Source organism: Falco punctatus (assembly GCF_963210335.1).
Source record: "Falco punctatus genome assembly, chromosome: 7".
NCBI lineage: Eukaryota > Metazoa > Chordata > Aves > Falconiformes > Falconidae > Falco > Falco punctatus.
The window spans coordinates 62727713-62747331 of record NC_137587.1 but is presented as its reverse complement, the minus strand read 5'-3'; the positions used below and the strand labels follow the sequence as shown (position 1 = coordinate 62747331).

The 19619-nt window shown below is 42.6% G+C and overlaps 1 protein-coding gene across 3 annotated transcripts in view; it reads left to right on the top strand.

Moving 5' to 3' along the window:
* AKAP13 (A-kinase anchoring protein 13) overlaps nt 1-19619 on the top strand; it is a 222469-nt gene that overhangs the window by 5344 nt on the left and 197506 nt on the right. The window contains exon 2 of one of the 3 annotated variants that reach the window (XM_080396186.1): nt 15781-15839. The exons of 1 other annotated variant lie outside the window; for it this stretch is intronic. The gene's annotated coding sequence lies outside the window, so the exon portion shown is untranslated. Of the gene's footprint in view, nt 1-283; nt 2651-15780; nt 15840-19619 lie in introns of those variants that run through there. One more of the 3 variants, XM_080396175.1, reaches the window with a different exon arrangement.

Below are 19619 nucleotides of genomic sequence, written 5' to 3'. Positions count from 1 at the left end.
GGACTGCTGGTGGTGTGGACTGGTGGGCTTCCGTGGTCCACAGAGACTTTGGAGCCAAGGCCAAAATCAGCATCCAGAGTCGTGCTTTTTCATGGGTTAACTTGTAATTCTGAAGCAGAGGTTCATTTGACAAAGTTAATCCTCCTTGACCATTCGTATTTTCTTTCAATCTCTTTCGCCTTCATAAGGACCAGGAATTCACTTTTATTTTTCTTCAAAACGATCCAGTCTCTTCATTCAAAACTGTTTGGTGGTTTGTGTGGAGTGTTTTTTTTTTTTGTTTGTTTGTTTTTTTTTTTTTCTTTTTTCTCCAGTGTTTCTATAAGTTGTTTGAAATAAGTTGTTTTTCCATCTGGGTGCTCTTGTCTTTCCAAAACTGGTGATAACTTTTAATCGGTAGATGTGGCAACTGAACTGTCACAGTTTTCTCGTATGCTTGATCCTTGCATGAGGTTGCCTTTTTTGATTTCCACACTGTGGGACGGTGACTGATGGCTCGTATCAGTGAGTTGGATCCTGTGTAGTTGCTCTTCTGGGATACCATTTAAAACGTTTGAGCGCAGGTAGTTGTGACTGATCAATTGCGCGTCACTTTGAAGCACTTGTGAAATTACCTGAGACTCAGCAAAACCAGAGTAGCTTCTGACTGCTTCTAGTCTCTCTTGGTGTGGTTTTTTGACTTCATTTGGGTGGCTAGTCTACCTTTCACAAAAGTCCTTGCCCTTTCGTCTTTTTGCTAATCCATTTTTAACCTATTACATTTGCAAAATACAAGGTGAGACATCTCCCCGGATTGTTTCATGTGAGCTCTTACATACAGCGTGGTGGCACCGCTGAAGGTTAGCCCGACCCAGTGTAAAAGGAAGTATTTAAGGATTTTCTTGTGTAGCAGCTACTGCATGATTTAAGGTGGTCATCTTAAAGCAGAAGGGTGTCTGTCATTTGACATGGATCAAATTTTGTGTCCAGAGTAACTAGCCGATGTGTCATGTTTGAATCCCCTGTGTTTTTTGTCACACGTGACTGATGCAAAGTGGAGCAGTAAGTTGTGTTAAGTCCTGTGACGTACTTTGTAGCTTCATCTAAATTGTATCTGAGGTTTCTGGCAAAGCTACTTGGGAAAGTAAATCTTTTTTCCCAATGTGTCTCTGACCCCAGTCTGTAAGCCTGAACGCTGCAGTTAATAAAACCATTACAAACAAGGATTCTGGCACAGAGCAGCTGTTCTAAACCGGACTGTCTTCAGACTCAAAATACTGACTCACCCTTTCTTTTTCCATGGATTAACACACCTGGCATGTGTCATGCACAGATGCTGGCCAACTCGTCTTCTCGCAGGTATTGCTGTTTTCAGTGTAGGGAAGACCGAAGGGGAGGGTGAATCTGCACAGCGACCTCCTGCAGGAGAAAAAAACCCAACCCAACTAATGGAAGTTGATGCTGAGCATGGGTTTGTCCAAAAACTCCTTTCGCTGTGTCCCTGATGCTGGGCTGCAGGAGTGATGCTGCTCTGCTCCTGCCATGTTTTAGGGGAGGAGCAGCTCTGCATGTGTGACGTCCTTCCCTTCAGTGCAACCATATGGAAAGCTGTGCTGGGTCAGGCCACCGTCTGTCCAGCCTTCCCTCAGTGTTGGTTTTGGGTCCTGGGCGAGGTGCAAAAGCAAGGCAAGCGGTCCACACCAGTGTCCGTGGGCACGGTGGGGTTCAATGCCGGAACGTGTGGCACATTGAGCTTCCTGGCACGTGTGGCTCTCGACACCTGGCCAAATCTTGGAAGCTGCTGTCAATAGGAAGAGGGGGAAAACAAGGGATGCTGAGGCTGAAGTGAATGAGTTGCTTTATACACTGGCTTCCCTCCTGAGTTTCCTCTGGGATGCTGAAGCCTTTGGTCCCGTAATAGTGGTGGGACAATGAATGCTCGGATGGAGGAAGCAGGTGTTAAGGGAAATGGGGAGGGGGGAGTGATTTTTTGGGGGAAGGGGGAGACAGGATGGCCAGATTTGACCCTTATACAAAGTAATTTCTCTTGGCACATGAGCTTTTGCACAGCACGCTCCTTAGTTGCCAAACCCACAAGTAAGATGGCAGCAAAACTGGGACTTGGCCCATTTTTTGAGTTAATGTAACTTAGTGAGTCAGCTGAGCAGTGAGGCTTACGTGATGTCCCTCTGACGATACGAGATGAATTGTGGTGTTCTTTTGTTCCCTGCTACCATAAATCTTTCACTGCAGCAACAAGGCTGCAGTAGAGACAGCACTGGACATCTTAAGAGCTGCACTTCATACCTGGGGAGCCCTGGGTTTTAATTGTTTTAAAACTGGAGATGAATGGGTTTATATGTGACCTAGATGAAAAGTGTCTGTAGTCTGAGCTGAAGGTCTTTGAGTTGGTGCAGAGGATGATTCTGGAGATAGCGTATGAACCAGCGTGTTTTACTTTTATGTAGCAGATGTGTTTGCATACGCAGCCGAAAGACTTCCCGTCTGGGGTGTACTGGCAGCGCTTTGTTGCAGTGGGGTTTCCAGCCTGCGCAGGAGATTCTCTTGAACATGGGAGTCAGATTTTCCGTCGCCGAGTGGTTTGCAGCCGTTCCACCCATTTTTATGATGACTGATCATCATCTAAGAGCACAGTGGAACACAAGAGATGGTGAGCAAACCTTTTGTTGCATTAAATGTAAATGTTTATAGTTTCTTTTCTCCTAGCAGCTGCAAAGAAGGTAGGTAGTCTCAGCTGAGTAGAGAAATAAAGACTAAATCCCTTTTATATGTACTGTTGTAAAAGGAAGTTTTGTGTAATGAACACTCATTTCACAAGGTCCAGGTGACCCTTTACACTTTTGTGTGATGCGAGGGTAAACGTTGCTGCAAATGTTTAACTGCAGGTTTTTCTATATTAAGGAGTGCTGTTGCCGACAGGAAAATAAATGTACGTCGTCTTCAGGTCTGTTGTGGGAGGATGGTGGGGGTGATGCTGGTACCCGCTGTGCAGCTGTGTTTGTGCTGGTAGCTCCGTGGAGTCCTGCTGACTTGGACACAGGAGTGTGAACCTGCCTGTTCAATGGGGGCTTTTGAGTCTCCAAAATCTGTAGCTGCTTTTCCACCCTGGCCAGGGCTACTAATTAACTTTCGACTGAGTCTTTTGGTAATGTAGCCCGAAGAAGTGTGCGTGTAGCATGGAGGCTGAGGTTTGAGCACTTAACTAGGTTAAAAGTGCATTTAACTAGGTTATAAGTATGTTCTTGTGTGAGTGTCTTGCTTATCACCTCTGTAAGATGCTGGGGGGGGGGGGGAGTGGAGTGACAGGAGCCTGTTTCTTGGCAGCTGTTTCACAGTTAAAACAGGGCCTTGGTCACAATTTTCATGAGCCATGTATTAAGCTAGAAAAAGAACTAGTTTACTGCTTGAAAAGTTTACAAGCTAAAACTGTGGATAATAAATATGCTTGCATGGATATTAAGAGGATTAGATGTATAAGTGCAGTGAAAGTGGGAGAATTGAAGTAGTGAAGTGGTAACTGGCTGCATGTCACATATGTCTTGTTAATTTGTTTCTCCCTCCTTCCAGTCAGATTACAAGCAGCGTTTGTGAATCTGTATGAAATTCACGTGTCAGTCCCATGTTTTCCTGTATTTTGGGAATTTTACTACTTATGGGCAGTACCTTTATGTTGTCTCTTCAGATGTCATATCTGAAGAGGAGATACCTTGCTAAATGTAACATGCTTCCTCCTGCAGCTGGAATTGGCTCTGTTTAAACTTGTGGGGTTTAGCGCTTAGACCTCTCTGGTTTTTCCTTTATCAGATTAGCTAGGATTTTGGCAGGACTTTGTGCTGCTTTTTCTTAGCCAATCAGCTTGCATGTGAGTGTTCAGTAACTTTCTTGCGTTATAATCTCAAAGTTCAGAAGTCATCAGGCTGTTTGAGACTAATGAGAGATCCTATCCCAGCAACAGCTTACAGCGGGCGTACGAAAGGAGAACACTTAGTAAGCAGAGAGCAAATTTGAAAATGAAAATTCAAAACTTACTTGAGGAGGATGGAGGACTTGTGGCAAAGAAAGCGCTTAAAAAATGCGTAAGTCTTCCTGAAACCACAAAACATGACCATGCTTTTTGTTTTTTTCCCTTTCTTTGTTTTTTTTTTTTCCCTTTCTTTAATGGATTGCTTGCATGACCGTGACCCATTGTCCCCTCTATGTCAATTAATACTGTCAGATGGCAGATAAATGGCAATCATATGGTGACTGTACAATTGCATTATATAAAAAGGTTGAGCATTTGAAATGCCTAAAAATGATAAAAGGTATCAAGTGACTGTACGTTTATGAAGTTTTTTAATGCTCTGCTTAGAAGAGTCTTCATTCACACCCACCCTCCAGAATTAGTTTGTAAAATTTTTGCCAATTTTTACCAAAAACCTAGTCTCATCGGTGCTTCTGATACTAATTAAAAAACAGTAATATGATTTTCATAAATTCCTGTGTGTGTTTATGCCTTGGGCTTGTGATATTTCAGTGCCAAGAGAAGCAGGTCATTTTGGAGGAAGCCTGCTTTAAGTGTTGTTAAATTTTGTCTTTGGGAATGCTACATCACTTGGTGTTTGCATTAGAGGAGCTATATTGTTTTCTTTGTGGGGATTTTTTTTGACTCTGAGATCAGGCTGGATCTGAGCCACTGGATAACTTGAGGATGAGGAAGGAGACTTGGTTTAGCAGTTGATGGAAGCCGGAATGAGGAATGGTGAGCTGTTGCAGCGTGGTTGTGTTAACGTGGCTGTGATGCTCAGAAGAGCAGCGTTTTGAACTCCTGCACAAGAGATGTAAAACTCTGTCTAGCTGGGACCATGTTGCTTCTGGCCAGTTAGCAAAAAAAAGTTCCTATGATGGAGAGTGAGCTGTTAAGATGCTGCTAGACAAGAGCCTAGCAGCAACAGGGAATTTGGGAACACGCCCAAGCTGGGGAATGCACTGATGAGCTCTGGGAGTGTGCCTTGCAGCCAGGGAGAGTTGTGGGGTGGCGATGGCATGGACCACCCTGCGTGTTGGGGACTAATTGTCACCTCTGCTTCTTGCTCAGCTTCAGGGTTAGCAAGCCATGCCTCATCCAAGAGCGTGCTCTTGGCTGTGTCCTGGGCAGGAAGCAGCGTGCTGTGAAGATACAGGACTAATCCTGTTTGCTAACTTCAATTCACTGCAGGATGCTGAACCCCTGGTGCCCTGATGTGCCAGGTCCTAGGTGCAGTTGCCTTGGGCAGTGACCCTGCCTGCTAAGGAGCACAGGCAGGATCAGAACAGCCATTGATTTTTGTTTGCTTCTCTAAATGACCTGTGTCAGCTCCCCGATGTCTGTTTTTCAGAAAATAGATCTTGTCTGATACGCCCAACCCAGAAAAGTGCTTATATATCCAGCAGCCAGGAAATCGAATAAGTCCTGATCTATTCTTAATTTCTTGTGTTTCCTGTGGTTTTATTGTTTGTGTTACCAGCCCTAATATTTACATACTTTTGAATGAGCTTTTTTTTTTTTTTTTTTTTTTTTTTTTTTTTGGAAGATACTGCTTTGTTCATATGCCTGGTAGAACAGGTTCTTCCATATTTTTTTTTCCTAATTGCCAAACAACTTACTTTCTCAAAGGAATAGGGGAGGGAAAAAAAAAAAAAAAGATTATAGGAAACACCAAAGGGAGATATCTAAGAATAGAGTTGCTTTTTGCTGATGATATGCTAAGACTCATTCTAAACTTGTGTCTACCCTTCCAAATGTCCTTGGGCTTTTTGAGAGCTTTGTAAAACTTATTGCATATCAAATTATGTGCTTATGGGTGCTTTATCTGAATAGCAGATGCATTTACAGTTGGCATTTTAAATGCAAAGGTGCTTCTATGAAAATTCTTGTAAGAACCAAGTTATACTTCCCACTAAAACCCCAAAGAGTTAGCAGGGCAAGTCAGTGGGCTCTGCAGTGTTACTGTTCAAAAGTAGTGCTGGTGATGTTGTCTAGCTATGTGTCTCTAGAAATGGTGGAGTCATATTTTTTTCTTTTTTTTTTTTCTTTTTTTCTGCAAAGTAAGAAAGATTTCATGGTTATGTTCCCTGCCTTTCTTCTTGGTGTGGGGGGAGTGATGGAGCTGATGTACTTCTGGAGGTCTGTCCTTAGTACATCAGCTGGCTGGCTTTTCCATGGATATTTGGTTTCTTTTAATAATCCTTTAGGAACTAATGTGAAATTTCCATTTTTTTAAAACATGGTGTGATTTCTGAAGAAGTTGTGATCAGCCTTTCTTAGCAGGTATTGCTGTTCTATATTGATTTTCCAGCTACTCTTCAAATGAGTATTTCTTTTAAGAAGTAAAGCAGACCTTTAGGACTTACCCCCCCACCTCCCCGCCTTTAAATCTGTTCTCCCTGCCATGAAATAAAACCGATTTGCATGTTGATGAATAGTGGCTAGGAAGCCTGTCTGGTTTTGCAGCGGGATCCATAAATAGCATTAGTGTCTGGTTTACTTTGGGAAGGAAGGTGTCCCGTTGTGGCGGTGGCAGGGGGGCAGCCTTGCACTCAGTCACAGTAAAGTTACCCTGTCTGGGCAATGTTCACCAGCACGACACTTGAAAGGAGGCACAATATAGAGTGTGTAGTTCTTGCAGTATTTAAAAGCTCAAGCAAGTACTGAATTTAATAGAAATGGGTTATATTGACTGCGTGGGGTTTTTTTCCCCTCTGTGCCTCTGCTGTGGGCTCAGAAAAGACTTAGTGGATCATAAAGCTGGTGTGAAAAAAATGCTTTCCCCATCACCCTTGCTATCTGTTGCTGCAGGGAGTACCTCGGGACAGATGGAGCGCATCGTCGTATGTGGTCTGTGTATAACGCTCCAGTGCGCTTGGGCGGATGGGACAGCGCTTGGAGTAGCTGTTCCAGTTGCCAGACTGGATCTGGCAGCTAATTCTCAAACCTGTTGGGTCTCAGGGTTGAGGTTTGGATGAATGCCTCTGAAAAGCACCCTCCCAACCATTTGTAGGGATATTTTTTGAGCCAAGAGTGCCAGCTTTGGTCTTTGGAGCGTTTGGTTTGTGGCAGAGTTGCTGAGGGGGAGAACCTGTCCTCAGGTAGTTCAGGGAGCACACAGGTAACCACCCCGATGCCACAGAAGCAAGCGTATGCCTGTTCCTCTTGCAAAATGGCAATGGCAGGTAATTAGCTCAAGGCCATCCTGCAAGCAGTTGAGGCTTGGGATGCTGGTGTCCTGTTTGGATGACAGTGGGCAAAATGAAACAAGGTAGACTTTCAGAATTGGCATAAAAAAAGCTTTTAAATTTTGCCCCTTTAACAAAGGCGGTGGTGGAACGCTCCCCCAGTGCGCCGTATTTTTCCTTTTTTAAACTGCTTGTGGCATGGTTATTACTGGATGTTGTGAAATGTAAATAACGCCAAGGTAGTGAACTCAGCATTCCTGGCTCCTTGGCAGTGTTTGTGAATGGAAACATCTGTCCGGACGAGTCCTCTCGGGTTCGCTTCCCTCGCACAGCTGCCCGCTTTAAGCACGGACGGTGCGGGGCCATACGTGCTGCCGAGTCCTGGAAGCCCTCTACTTCTGCACGTGTACACCACACAAAATGGAGGAAAATCTAGAGACTGAAATCCTTCGTGAGGATTATAGTACAAGTTATTAAAACATCTGGTGTTCTTGTGCCAGCCTGTGACTGCAAGACCCAATGCAGTATAGACCCGATCTCGTGCTCTTGGCGGAGTCCAGCTCTTTCCCTGGTCCGTGCATCTTGCTGGGATTTCACTCTCAGATCACAGCTCCTCGCTGTTGGTTTGAGTAGCTGATAAGAACTGAACTGCTTTTACATGAAACCACCTCTTAGAGGAGTGGGAGCAAAGGGAGTGACGCGAAACTGCATCAGCAAGTGCAGAAAGGAGGGTACAAAACCGCTTTGATAGTTCACTCTTTGTTTTTTCTTGAGCTTGAGCAGGAGGTCTCAGTAGCTTTTTACAAAGTAGCATTTAAAAAAAACCCACCAACAAACCAAACGCAAACTAATCCCCAGGCTAAAGCCCAAACCTAAGAAAACATGCAAATAATGCAGGAAATACGTAAGAAGCATTTCACAGTTGGGAGAGATAGTAACCTGGGCTTCAGAGCTTTAGGTTGGCTACTGGATGTAAATACGGCTTGTGCTGTTATGGATGAGAGCCGTGTACCGGCAGCACTGACCATTTTAACTTAAAGCAGGCTTTGTAAACTTTAGACAGTGCTTTAAAATGTTTTTCATTTAAACTGGAGAAATCGTTAATGAATTTTGTCATATTAGTGGAACTCTAAATTGCAATGATGTCTTTACAAGGTGTTTTGTTTTTACTTTTTTGCTTGGGATTTTATTCATAAATTGGAAAAAATTGAGGGGGGAGGGAACTGAATGCTTTTGTTCCTTCTTAAAGGTAGAAATACCAACCATCTTCCTCTCTTCTCCCACTCCTTGTATGTGTGGTGAAAGAAATGCCATTTTTTAAACAGATCAGAAATCTTTCTGGTACGTAGCATCAGTTTGGAGTGAGACTGCATGGTCAGGTTTTGATGGGTTAGGGATATATTAGGCGAATTAATACAACTGGCTCTGATAATTTATGAAAATGCTTTTGCATGTTTTTAAAGCTTTCAGTGATTTTCCTTTTGCTGTCAATATTTGAAAAATTATTTCTCTAAGGGAAGCCTTAACTGTGCTAGCCAGGGAATAATTCTGCATGCAGTATATCTGGTCCTGAAAAAAAAAGTGGGTTACTCTTAACATAAATTACATACTTGGAATTAACTAAGATTAAAATTACAGTGAAGACAGGCTAATAAGGGTTTTACTCTGCTTAGGAATTTGACTTAAAGCCTGCATTGGATCCTGAAGTTGACTTTGAGCTGCCAATTCAGTTGAAGTGTAAAATGCCTCCCTGTCTCGACTGGAGCAAACTAATGCCGAGTTTTAACCAAATTAAATTTCTTTTCTCCTTTTCATTGGGCAGATTTAGAAAGAATTATTCTGATGATTTTGTTTTCCCTTCTGGGTCATTCCAAAAGCTAATACAAAGCATTGTTGCATAATGGAGGGTGTGTGTGTGTGCTGCTGCTGCTATCTCTCTAGTGTCTCTTCAGATTTCCAACCCTGTAAATAATTGCTGAAGGCAAAGGTACACTAATATTATTTGATGAACAGGAAGTCTACAAATAGCCATGGTATTTTGCCATAATTACATTTGCAGTGATGCAGATGTTTTGTCTTACTCGTAGTCAGGAAAAACAGTGCTTCAAATAGATCTGTAAGAACATGCAGATGAGGAGGTCTGGTGTAGGTCTGAAGGAAAGTACAGCAGCAAAGCTGAGTGTAAGGGTTAAAAAAAAGAAAGGTTTTGGGAGGTGTGGTGCTGATGGCACTGCTGCTATGGCTTGGCTTTGTAACAGTAAAACAAAACCGTACGAACACCCGTTTCTTCAGAAATGACAAGATACCTTCCTTTAGATATTTTTTTCTTTTCTTTTTTTTATTTTTTTTTATTTTTTCATGGGTTGTGGTGGTCTTTGATGTGCTGCTGGTTCTGCTCAGGGAAGGCTCCCACTGCTGTCCGAGGGCTTGGTGGTTAATGTGGTAGTTTTGGCTCATGCTGCTCACTGCCAAACCTCATCCATGTGGTGATGCAGAAACCCTTTCCTTGGTTGGGTTGGTGAACAGAGCAGCTACGTGTTCACCCTTGAGTAGCTGGTTAGGTGACAACCCACATTTCCAGGCAGTGAGAGTGTTAAAACACTTCATTAATATTTAACTTGAGTGCTTTCAATGAGATGGCTGAAGGAAATGAAATCCCGTTATTAAAGTAATGCTGTCAGATATGCCTGAAACCAGCTATATGGGGAGACTGACTCATCCTGCCCTTGCTCTGGGAGCACGACTGGATGCAGTGGGAGGGTATCCTGGTTTTTTTCCACATCTTTATGACCTTGTATCACCAGCCCATGAGTTTATTTGGGAACAGACTGATGCAGGAGAGAGGATGCTATGTAAACGGGAATGTTGCTGTGGGTGATGCTCATAGCTGAAACTATCCTGGAGTAGTTATTTTGAGAAGAAATCTTGGCTTATGTTCATCAGGCTGAATTACCAAAAGCAGTCTGTGATGTGGAAGAAAAAGGGATGGGGAGAAAGGAAACGGGTGGTGAGAGGATGCATGTACTAGAGAACTGGAGCACCACCAGCGTTCTGTCTTCAAAGTCCTTTGCTTTTCCTCCCTGTAGAGATCCTCATTATTCCAAGTGGGCTCTGAGGTTTGGAAAAAAATGTCGGTATATATATATGCAAGGAGCAAGTATGCAGAAAATTGCTGTGCTGTACGTAAACTTAGTGTGAAAGTCTGTAACAGATGCACGGTGATCTTCAGTTGAGTTTAGCTCTGAAGCTTGGGGGGGGGCATAGCAAAATACATGGGGGGTTATGTAAAAATAAATAAATAAATGCAAAAGATTTTCCCAGTCTTGCTTAGTGCTGTTCTTGAGCGCTTCTCTCAACTCTGAATTTTCTTTAAGAAATTGCTCTTCCTTAGCATAAAAAGCAGTACTTCAGATATATGGACAGAAATGTGCTACCTCTCCAGAAAGGAATAGTAGTATAAATATTGAAAGTGTCCAGTTAATCCAGGAGGATTGTGAACGAGCGCGTGATACCGTGCCTGTGTGCATTTATGACTGTAATTATGAATGACTTGTGCTGTGAGACAGAGTGATAGTTCCAAAACTGCCTTTTTGTTACAAATGCAGCGTCTTCTGTGCTATTGTTTCAAGACTCATTTGGAAGCCTGATTTAATAATGGAGCTGAGTGAATAATTCAAAAACTCTTTATCAAGTACTTGTTTAAATTCTTAAATGAGCTCACCATAACCTTTTTATGCACCCCTCCTGCATGTGTCATACAAATATTAGAATAATTGAGTTTTACTAGCACAAATGTTTCTGTGAAGCAAATTTTTAGAGCTTGATGTATGACTGTTTATGGAAAGGGGAATGTTAAAATCTCACACACCAGTGGCCATGCCAGAAACTTTTGCTTGCTTACTTAGGAAGAGGGTGGGGGACAGGACCCTCTGCTTTGTTTGAGCAATCCTAACTAAGCTCATTTGTCAGATTGACTCGTATGCAGTTTAAAAACTGAACACGTCTATTTAAAGGAATTTCAGATGTATCTGTCTTCCAGGCCATTCTACAAACAGTAGCAGTACTTTTTTTAAAATACTTGCTTTTTTCCAGATAAGTACTATTTCTGACTTTTTTTTTTTTCTTTCCTTTTCTCCCCCGTGACATGAGATGAAGCAGCATGTTCAAGATGTGTCTGCTTAGCATCACTGAGTAGCTTCATGTGGGGATGCAAACCAGAGAAAACCTGTCTTCCAGGTTTGGTCTTCCTTGGCTTGAAGTCCAGTTCAGGCTGGAGGAAAGCCTTGCAGATAGGCAATTTGAGTGGATTTAGCATGGCTACTCACATGTATTAATGTTTGCAGACTTGCTGGTGAAAGCTCATTAGTGTTAAGTCACTTTTGAGTATTGACGATCTTTGCAGGGCTCTTATTTGCCATTTAACCAGGATATCTAGAGAATCGGCATTAATTTGTCTTCTGCTTCTGAAGAAAAGATTTATCAATTGAAAGCCAACTCAGGAAGCACAGGTTGGGATTAGGTAAGCAGCCGGGTGATGCTGTATCCTCAGCGGAGAATTGTTGCTTAATTGGTTACAAGAATTTAGTAGAGGCTGTTTATTCTGGTTGCACACAAACCTTCTCCTGTGCATGCTGTGGCAGCCCTCTAACATTTCTGGCACTGCTAAGTGTGCACTGCAGCTTCCCTCGGAGGGTGAGATAGAAAACCCATACTCTTTGAACACATCACTAGCTTGCAAAGTCTGAATTGCATCTGTGGGGTTTGTTCTCTGAATTTTGAATTTCTTTGCTGACTTTCATCTCTGAGGTTTGCTGAAACCTTCTTTAACAGTCTAAACGTGGTTACCACAGCACTGCCCAGGAACGTGCTGAACTTCAGCCGCTGGTAAGCATCTGTGCCATGTGCCCCTTGCAATGTATGCAGAAATCTGGAACTGCAGGCTTGTGTGGCAAAGCAGATTCTTGGAGTGACAAAGAAACTACTGTTGAAATCTTTCATTGCCTTCAGTCGCAGCTATTTCAAGTCTAACTTCTAAACAGTACAGATGCTAGAAACTAGGCATCTGTCTACCCATAGCCAGGCCTGTGAGGGAGCTGGGGAAAACCTAACATGGCCTTTAGAAATAGGAACTTTTGAGGTTTTGGGTTATTAGACAAACAAAAACCAAACACACCTTACCCCCCAAACAAACAAAATAAACACACACACCCCACAAACCCCAAATCTCAGCAACATCACGACAACCAACCTTGAATTTGCAGAAGACGGGCAGCTGAAATGCAAGAGCCAAATAAGCCAGTTCTTTTATTGGCTTTCCTGAAACTGGCATGTGTGTAAAGTCATATTTTAACAGAACAAAAATGAGTTGCATCCAGTTCCGTAACAGTGGGCATTGGCCTGTTGTGGTGGTTTTCTTGCAGTCTGACAGCTTGGAGGGGAAGACTGTTCAGACTTAGTCTGACTCCTTCACATCAGCTGTAGCATCTGGTGCAGTTGGGTCTTTATCAAGCTGAAGAGTTGACCCAGGAACGTCTAGCCTGTGCCTCTTCATTTCCTTGCAATGCAGTTAATATCAATGGTTCATCGGCTGTAACTCGCCAGTGCAGGTTCCTCAGACTTGAAAACAAATGGGAAGGTTTGGGTGCACTTTCTTCTCCTGTTTTTAATTAAATGTTGGTGCAGCAAGAGTTGTTTTGTGACAGGGAAGACCCAACGATCATTACAAAACATGCAGAACAAGTAGGCTGTGTCTTGTCATCCCATTATGACGTTCCCACTGTAGGAAACACCCTTTGCACTTTGATAAACTTGTCCTTATAGTGTTAAACTGCAAATTAACAAGTACAATTGCTTTTGTGCATTGTAGATTTAAGAGTATGTTGTCTCTTCAGATACTGCATTGCAAAGCATATGTGAAGATAGGTGAGCAGTTATCAGCCTTATTTACTACGTGGAGAACCTGAGATTTGGCAGCTTTTTCTGAAATACCCACGAAACCTGAGCGTTTGCCAAGTAAGCTGCTGTAGTTTATGATTGGAGTTGGTGATTGCAACAGGCAAGATCTCCGCTGCAGCACGATTTGGGGAGAGTGAGTGCCAGCTGAGCTGTGCCGTATGTGATGTGGCTGAAGAGATGCAGGCTGGTGGCGGAATAGAAAGTGACAGTTGTCTCCTGGTTCCCTAATTCTCTGTGTGATTGCTGAGAAGAAATTACGTGACCAGTGAGCAAACTGTACATTTTGTGCTCAAGTTTTGTGTAGAGTTAATAATAACCTAAAGGAGAAACTGGATCAAAATAAGCTCTGGATTTTGTTGTAGCTTTTTGCTTTTTTTGTTGCATATTGCTGTTCTGCAAAGCAAGAGGTAATTTGTTGGCCTTGTCTCTGTTTACTGAGGTATCTTTTGATGCTTCCCCCTCCACGTGGTGACCTGTGGGCCACCTCTGTTTATGCCATTCTGGGTTTGGTCATTCCCTTTTTCTGCCTGGTAGAGATTTGCACTCCATCCCTGAGTCACACTGGTGCCTGTTCAAAATGTATCACCTTGTCTTTTAAGTTTATTATTTTTGTTTGTTTGTTTTGGTGTTTTTTTTCCTCATTCAGAATTGTCAGAGGGGAAAACAGTTATTGACTTGACATGTGTTTTGACTGGTTGGAGTAATGAAGTTGTATAGCTGTGTTGTTTTCTTTCTTTTCAAAGTGCATACTATTTTCTGCTGTGGGTGTTTTGATTCTTGTTTGTGTTGCTAGTTTGTTTGGAGAAAAATAGTCTGGGAGGGGGAAGGAAGAGGCAGGGTTTATCTCTGCAACCATTGTTGTTAGCCCCAAGTTTTGGTAGAGCTTGGCTGCTTTGGCTTGACCTTTTTCAACTTGAGAAATGTGGTTTTGCTTGTATTTCCATCTGGGTACATTTTGAAACTATTGTAACTATACGGGATTGTTTGAACATTAATAGGAGGAATGTTTTTCACGGTCTAGGAGGAGTTTCCAGGCAGCTTTTCACCCACCAGTAACTGTCGTGGGCTCTTGGTGGTGGGGAGTTTTTGCTTGGTTAGCTCTAAGAATCTGCAAAGCAACTGCACAAAATTGCTGACACATGTTAAGCAATGTGGAAATCGCCATCCTGCTCCACTGGAGTCTTGGTGCTCTTGTCGGCAATAAGAACAGGATCTGACCCTGAAAATTATGTGCAAGCTGTATTAATCTGGAAAGCGTTTCTAGGCAGTGTTTTTTCCCTCTCAGCCTGGCTAGTTTATCCTTTTGGTCTTGGGTATTATTAATTTATTTTTTTAATTTAAATCTTTATTTCCTCAGGCCCTTAAATATCCCATTCTGCCTCGTCCATGTATTTTTGAATTATTCAACCACATGCATGTATTTGGTAATGCCAATTTAAGAGTAGAATCTCGATTCTGTAGGTTAATATCAGGAGGGGTAATGCCTAGTTCTTACAATAATGCTATAGGTATAAGGCTTGTTATTTAGAAATCCATCGTATTCGACCTCCCTCCTCCACACCTCAACTTTTCGGCTTTGGAGGAGCCATAATCAGCCCCTACAAGTTCCCTTCCTCCTCTCATGAATAAATCCAGCTACCTTATCTTCTCTATCGGAAAGTCTTCCCTGGTTTTAACAGCCTCTCGAGGAGCATATAAAAGGGGCTTTCACTGGCTAGCAGGAAGCGAAATGAATAGAGGAACTTTTGATAATGCCCTGTCTGTCTGAGTGGAGGATCAGCCCGACTAAATTGTACGAGATTAGTGAATGATAGTGCTTCAGCTGGGGCCAGAATTATAAGTTTTTAATCTTGGAACAAGCAATGACTTCTTCCTCTTAAACAGCGATCAACTCCTTCTTTGATTTGGAGGCTTGCAGTCATCCATATTCAGTTAGTTTGGGTGTGGGTTGGGGGTTTTTTTGTTCTTTTTTTTTTCTTGCTTTTCTGAGTCTGAACAAGCCTTGAGTGCTTTTTTTTTTTTTTTTTTGGTACCCATTTCTGCCAGAAACTTGCACTGTGCTTGGGATTTTTATGCCCATAATGAAGTCTTGTATATCACAGCTCTCTTAATACTGACCCATGTTGTGCTGCCTCACAGTCTTTCTGTGCAGTTAGCCCTGTGGTGCTTTGGATATATTTTTAATAAACTGTGCTTTTGGTTGCTGCCACCTTCGATCTTACTGGGGTGGGTAACGCATCTTCACTTCCCACCCCACAGCTTGGTCCAAACTTTCTGATAATCCAGATCAATGGGAGGGACAAATGACGGAAAATCTAAGTGGGGCAGCTTAGCTAATTGCCTTAGGCCTGCTTGTCTGCTGGGTAACACTAGTTTTATTGCAGTCCAACATGATTGACATTTGAGGAATTACACTGGTATAATACTGGCAACAGCAGTGGAAAATCTGCCCTATTGTTGCTGATGTGTTTGCTGCCTGAGGAGCACCTTTGGTTACAAATAACTGTCTGAAATGCCATTGATGGAGTGTACTCCTTTGTCTTTAAATCACTGACTTTTCATGTTCCCTAGAAAAAAGAGAGGTTATTATCTACTTAATAAAATTTTGCCTTTTTTCTGTGTTTTTTTCAGGCCTTTTTTTTTTCTTGGATTTTAGTACTGGAAAACTCTCTAATGACAACATTGCTTAGGTAAGTGAAGCAAGTTGTGTTTTGTTTTTTTTTTTTTTTTCTGGGTTTTTTAGAATCACTTCCCCTATCTTAACTTCTTCTGCATGTTGTGTTGTAACTGTGAGCTGCCAGCCAGCTGTGCTGCGTGTGCTGTGGTTAAGGCTAGAAAGACGTAGTAAACAAAAGTAGGGGTAATGCCTGTAGTATGACATAAGGACCTCATTTATTAATTTAATCAAATGAAGTGGACGTGGTGCAGAATAATTAAATACAGCTTTCATCTGCATATTACTGCATAATCTTCCCAATTTTTTTTTTCAAGAGATGCTCTGCATGTGGTTGGGTTTTTTCATTTTTTTTCATTTTTCTGGAAAGTAAGCTTGTCGGCATTGTTTAATGTCACTGTGTTTGGAAAATAAAGCCTTAATACTTCTAGTTCCACGGGTACAGTTGCTCTTCCTCCCTCCCCTTCTCCTCCCTCTTTCCCTCAGCAGTTCTAGACAGGACTTTCTGACATGGAACGTAAATAATAAGAAGCTTGAAAGTTTGTTAGGTTTTTTGGTTGTGTTTTTTGGGTTTTTTTAGCCCAAAAGATGGGAAAACCCAAACAAATTTAACCCCCCCCTTCCATCTTCTGAACCGCATCTACACCTCTAAAATGCAAAACTTAAGATGATCAGTGAAAAGCGGGTTTCTGAGCATTGATTGCAAGCACGTGGTCTTGTCTACTTCTAAATACCTTTGCAAACCTGGTTCCTGTGCCGCTACACGGCACAGGGAGATTCTCGTGAGCCCAAGTCCAGCCCAGCAGTGGCTTGGGTGATAGGTGGAAGAGCTAAGTGTGCTGCCATACCAATATGTACTATTTTTTCCTTTCTCTGTGATGGTGAGAATATTTAATTGACCTCTGATGCAAGGCAACAAGTTCATCCCCAGACACGCAGATAATTTGGTGTATTAGTTGGAGCTGCTTGTAATCCTGGATGAGGCTAAACAGTGGCTGCAGTATTCACACGGGAATATAGTATCCTAGCATCTATGCTGACAAAGATGAAAGTGCTGCTGTTCTTTGTAAAGTGTCTGTGAAAGGGTTTTCTTTTCTGTCTCTGTGTTTTCTGCTGCTGGGTCTGTAGCAGTACCCACCCTTTCTCCCTTTTGATCATCTTCCAGTGGATGGACAGTTGTTGAAGCTTCTGGCCTCTGTCCTTTGAGATGATGGACCTCAGTGAAACTAAACTGATCCAGTCTTAAACCAGAAGTCTTCTCCAGTCTGCTTCTCCTTACATTTGCCCCTCATTGGGGAAGACTCCATGAGAGTGAATAGATCTTTAGCTTTGAAACCTCATATTAGCAAAATAGAAAATTCCAGACAGGCTCTTGGGATCCCTTTAGTTTCCCTTTAGGCAGCTTGTCTGAATTTATCTACCAGCCGTTCCTTTGCCAAGGAACTGAACTCAAGGTATCTTGTGTGGCGTGGCTTTTGTATTTCCCAGAAACGCACATGAACTGGCTGGTGGCCTCCAAGCTGTGGGTGTTCCACCTAAGGTGGACTTTGTAGTCCTGATAGATGGCCCGCCTGGTGGTTTGCTAAACTGCAAGCAGGAGTGGACTGTAAGACAAAACTGCAGCTGGTCATGCTGGCATCCTTTGCATTTTACTAATTCAGAGAAAAGACCTTAGCAGAGCCATCGATGGTACGTGTCTGAGATAGCTTGTTGCTTGGGATCCAGCAACACATTGCTCGTGAGACGTGCTTGCGGTTCCGTCACCTCTCCCTTGACTGCTATGTAGCTTACGGAGTGACTAACTTGCAGCCTGAGGTTGTATTTATTGATGCCACTGCCTGTCCAGAGTGTGGAGAGGACTCTGCAAACCGGGGAAGCATTTAGGCAGCAGTTTTAAATCCTTTTAACTTTGTATATTGGACACATCTATGAATATATGCGGGCCTAGCTAATAAATAACCCAGGGAATGGTAGTTACGAGGAAAGGACGTAATTAATTCTGTCATGTACTGTGCTTTAAAGTTGGATCCAGAGCAGTAATGCATTATGCTGGAAAGGTAAACACTGCCGTTATTCAACAACGAAATGCGTATGAGGCTGACACTGTTTTCCTCCCTTTGATTTAATAATTTTTTTTTTTCAGTAGTTTGAATATCTTAGATGGTCTTTGTTTGGTACAGTGGAAGCCTGATGAAGCCCTACCCTCTCCGAAGGGTCATTACTCCTTTATTTGAATTGCATTTTGTATTAACGCTGCTTTGCTGACGCAGAATGTGTGCTGTTCGAGAAGGCTCTAACTGCGTTTGCTGCAGTTGGGGTGCTTGGCTGTAATTCCTGCAATATAGTTTGGAGGGAGGGTATTTCTATTTCATCAGGTGATCCCTTTTTAACTCCCCACACTGCAGTGTTGACCCAGGTCAAATGCATGTGCCACATAAAATAATCTTTTTTGTGGAGGTGCTATTAAAAAGCCAATATGAGTTTCTATTAACTTGCATCTCTTTTTTTTTTTTTTTTTTTTTTTTTTCCCCTCCTCCCCTATACCAGAGTCCAGAGAAAAGGTCTGACTATAGTAAATGTAACTTTACACGACCCTTCAAGCTTAAACATTTTTTTCCATTTTTTTGATATTTTTTTTTTTTTTAAGTGGGGAGAGGCGTATGGGGGAATCCTCAGTTTGCATCTTAAAACATTTAAAACTGCTGTGAGAATGATGATATCTTTGCTAAAAGGTATAGCTGTCATGGTAAAAAGTTACATAAGGCTTTTTGGCTTGTGATGATATCTGATAATAGGATAATAGGAAAAAGTGCTAAAGTGATTGCAGGTTGAGGCTTCCCTCTTACTACTCATAACACAGCCTCTCCCCACTGCTTCACACTTTCCATCTTAGCAAATTTCTTGATGTATAGTTGAACGCGCACACACACAAACAAGCCAAGTGTTTATTCACCTATGCTCCAGACAACCCAGTCTGAATGTCAGAAGATCACCTGAGTTTGCATGAACGAAGGTGTGTGTATCTGGAGCCGCTTCGTGTTGTGCAACCCATCAGTGCCTCTTCCTGTGGAGCTTTCTGACAAGTTTTGCAGTTCTGGCTCTTCCAGCACATCTTGGGCAAAAAACACTCGTGGAGACACCGGTGGAATAATGAGTGCAGCTCAGCAGCTACCTCCTGAAAGAACTGGTGGAAGGATGCCTGTTTGTCTTAGCAAAATTTTCTTCGGAAGATGAGTATCGCCTGAGCATGTCCTTGGCTCTTGGTGTCTCCCTAGCAAACTGTAGCATGGAATATGCCTTCCACTGTTCCCAGCTCAGTTTAAAAGTCCCTGGTTAAAAGCAACATGGTAAACTATATTTCTGTGCTCCTTCAGGGTCTGTTGTTTCTGATTGCAGAAAGCTTGCAAAACTCCCAGGAATTCTGAAAGGGAGTCCTTCCTTGGTACAGATCCAAAAGAAGTTGTGTGTTGTCAACTTGCACAAGCTCTTTCTTCATAGTATGAAATCATTATTATATTTTCTTTTAGGGACAGGGTCTGATAGAAAGTTGCTAGCCCTTGGTGGGTGGCATGAAGCACATTGACTGGAGGGGCTATTGTTCTGTGGTTTATGTGCTGTTTATTCTGCAGCCAGTGATCTTTTTATTTTGCTGAGGCAGATGGAGGGCTTCCCAGTTCTACAAGCATAACCCTGGGAGAGATTAGTTGGTTTTAGGTTTCACCACTTAGACGATGAGGTTAGCCTGAGACAGAGATGCATCCCTGTGTATGGAAATGGTCTTGGCCCAGATCTCATC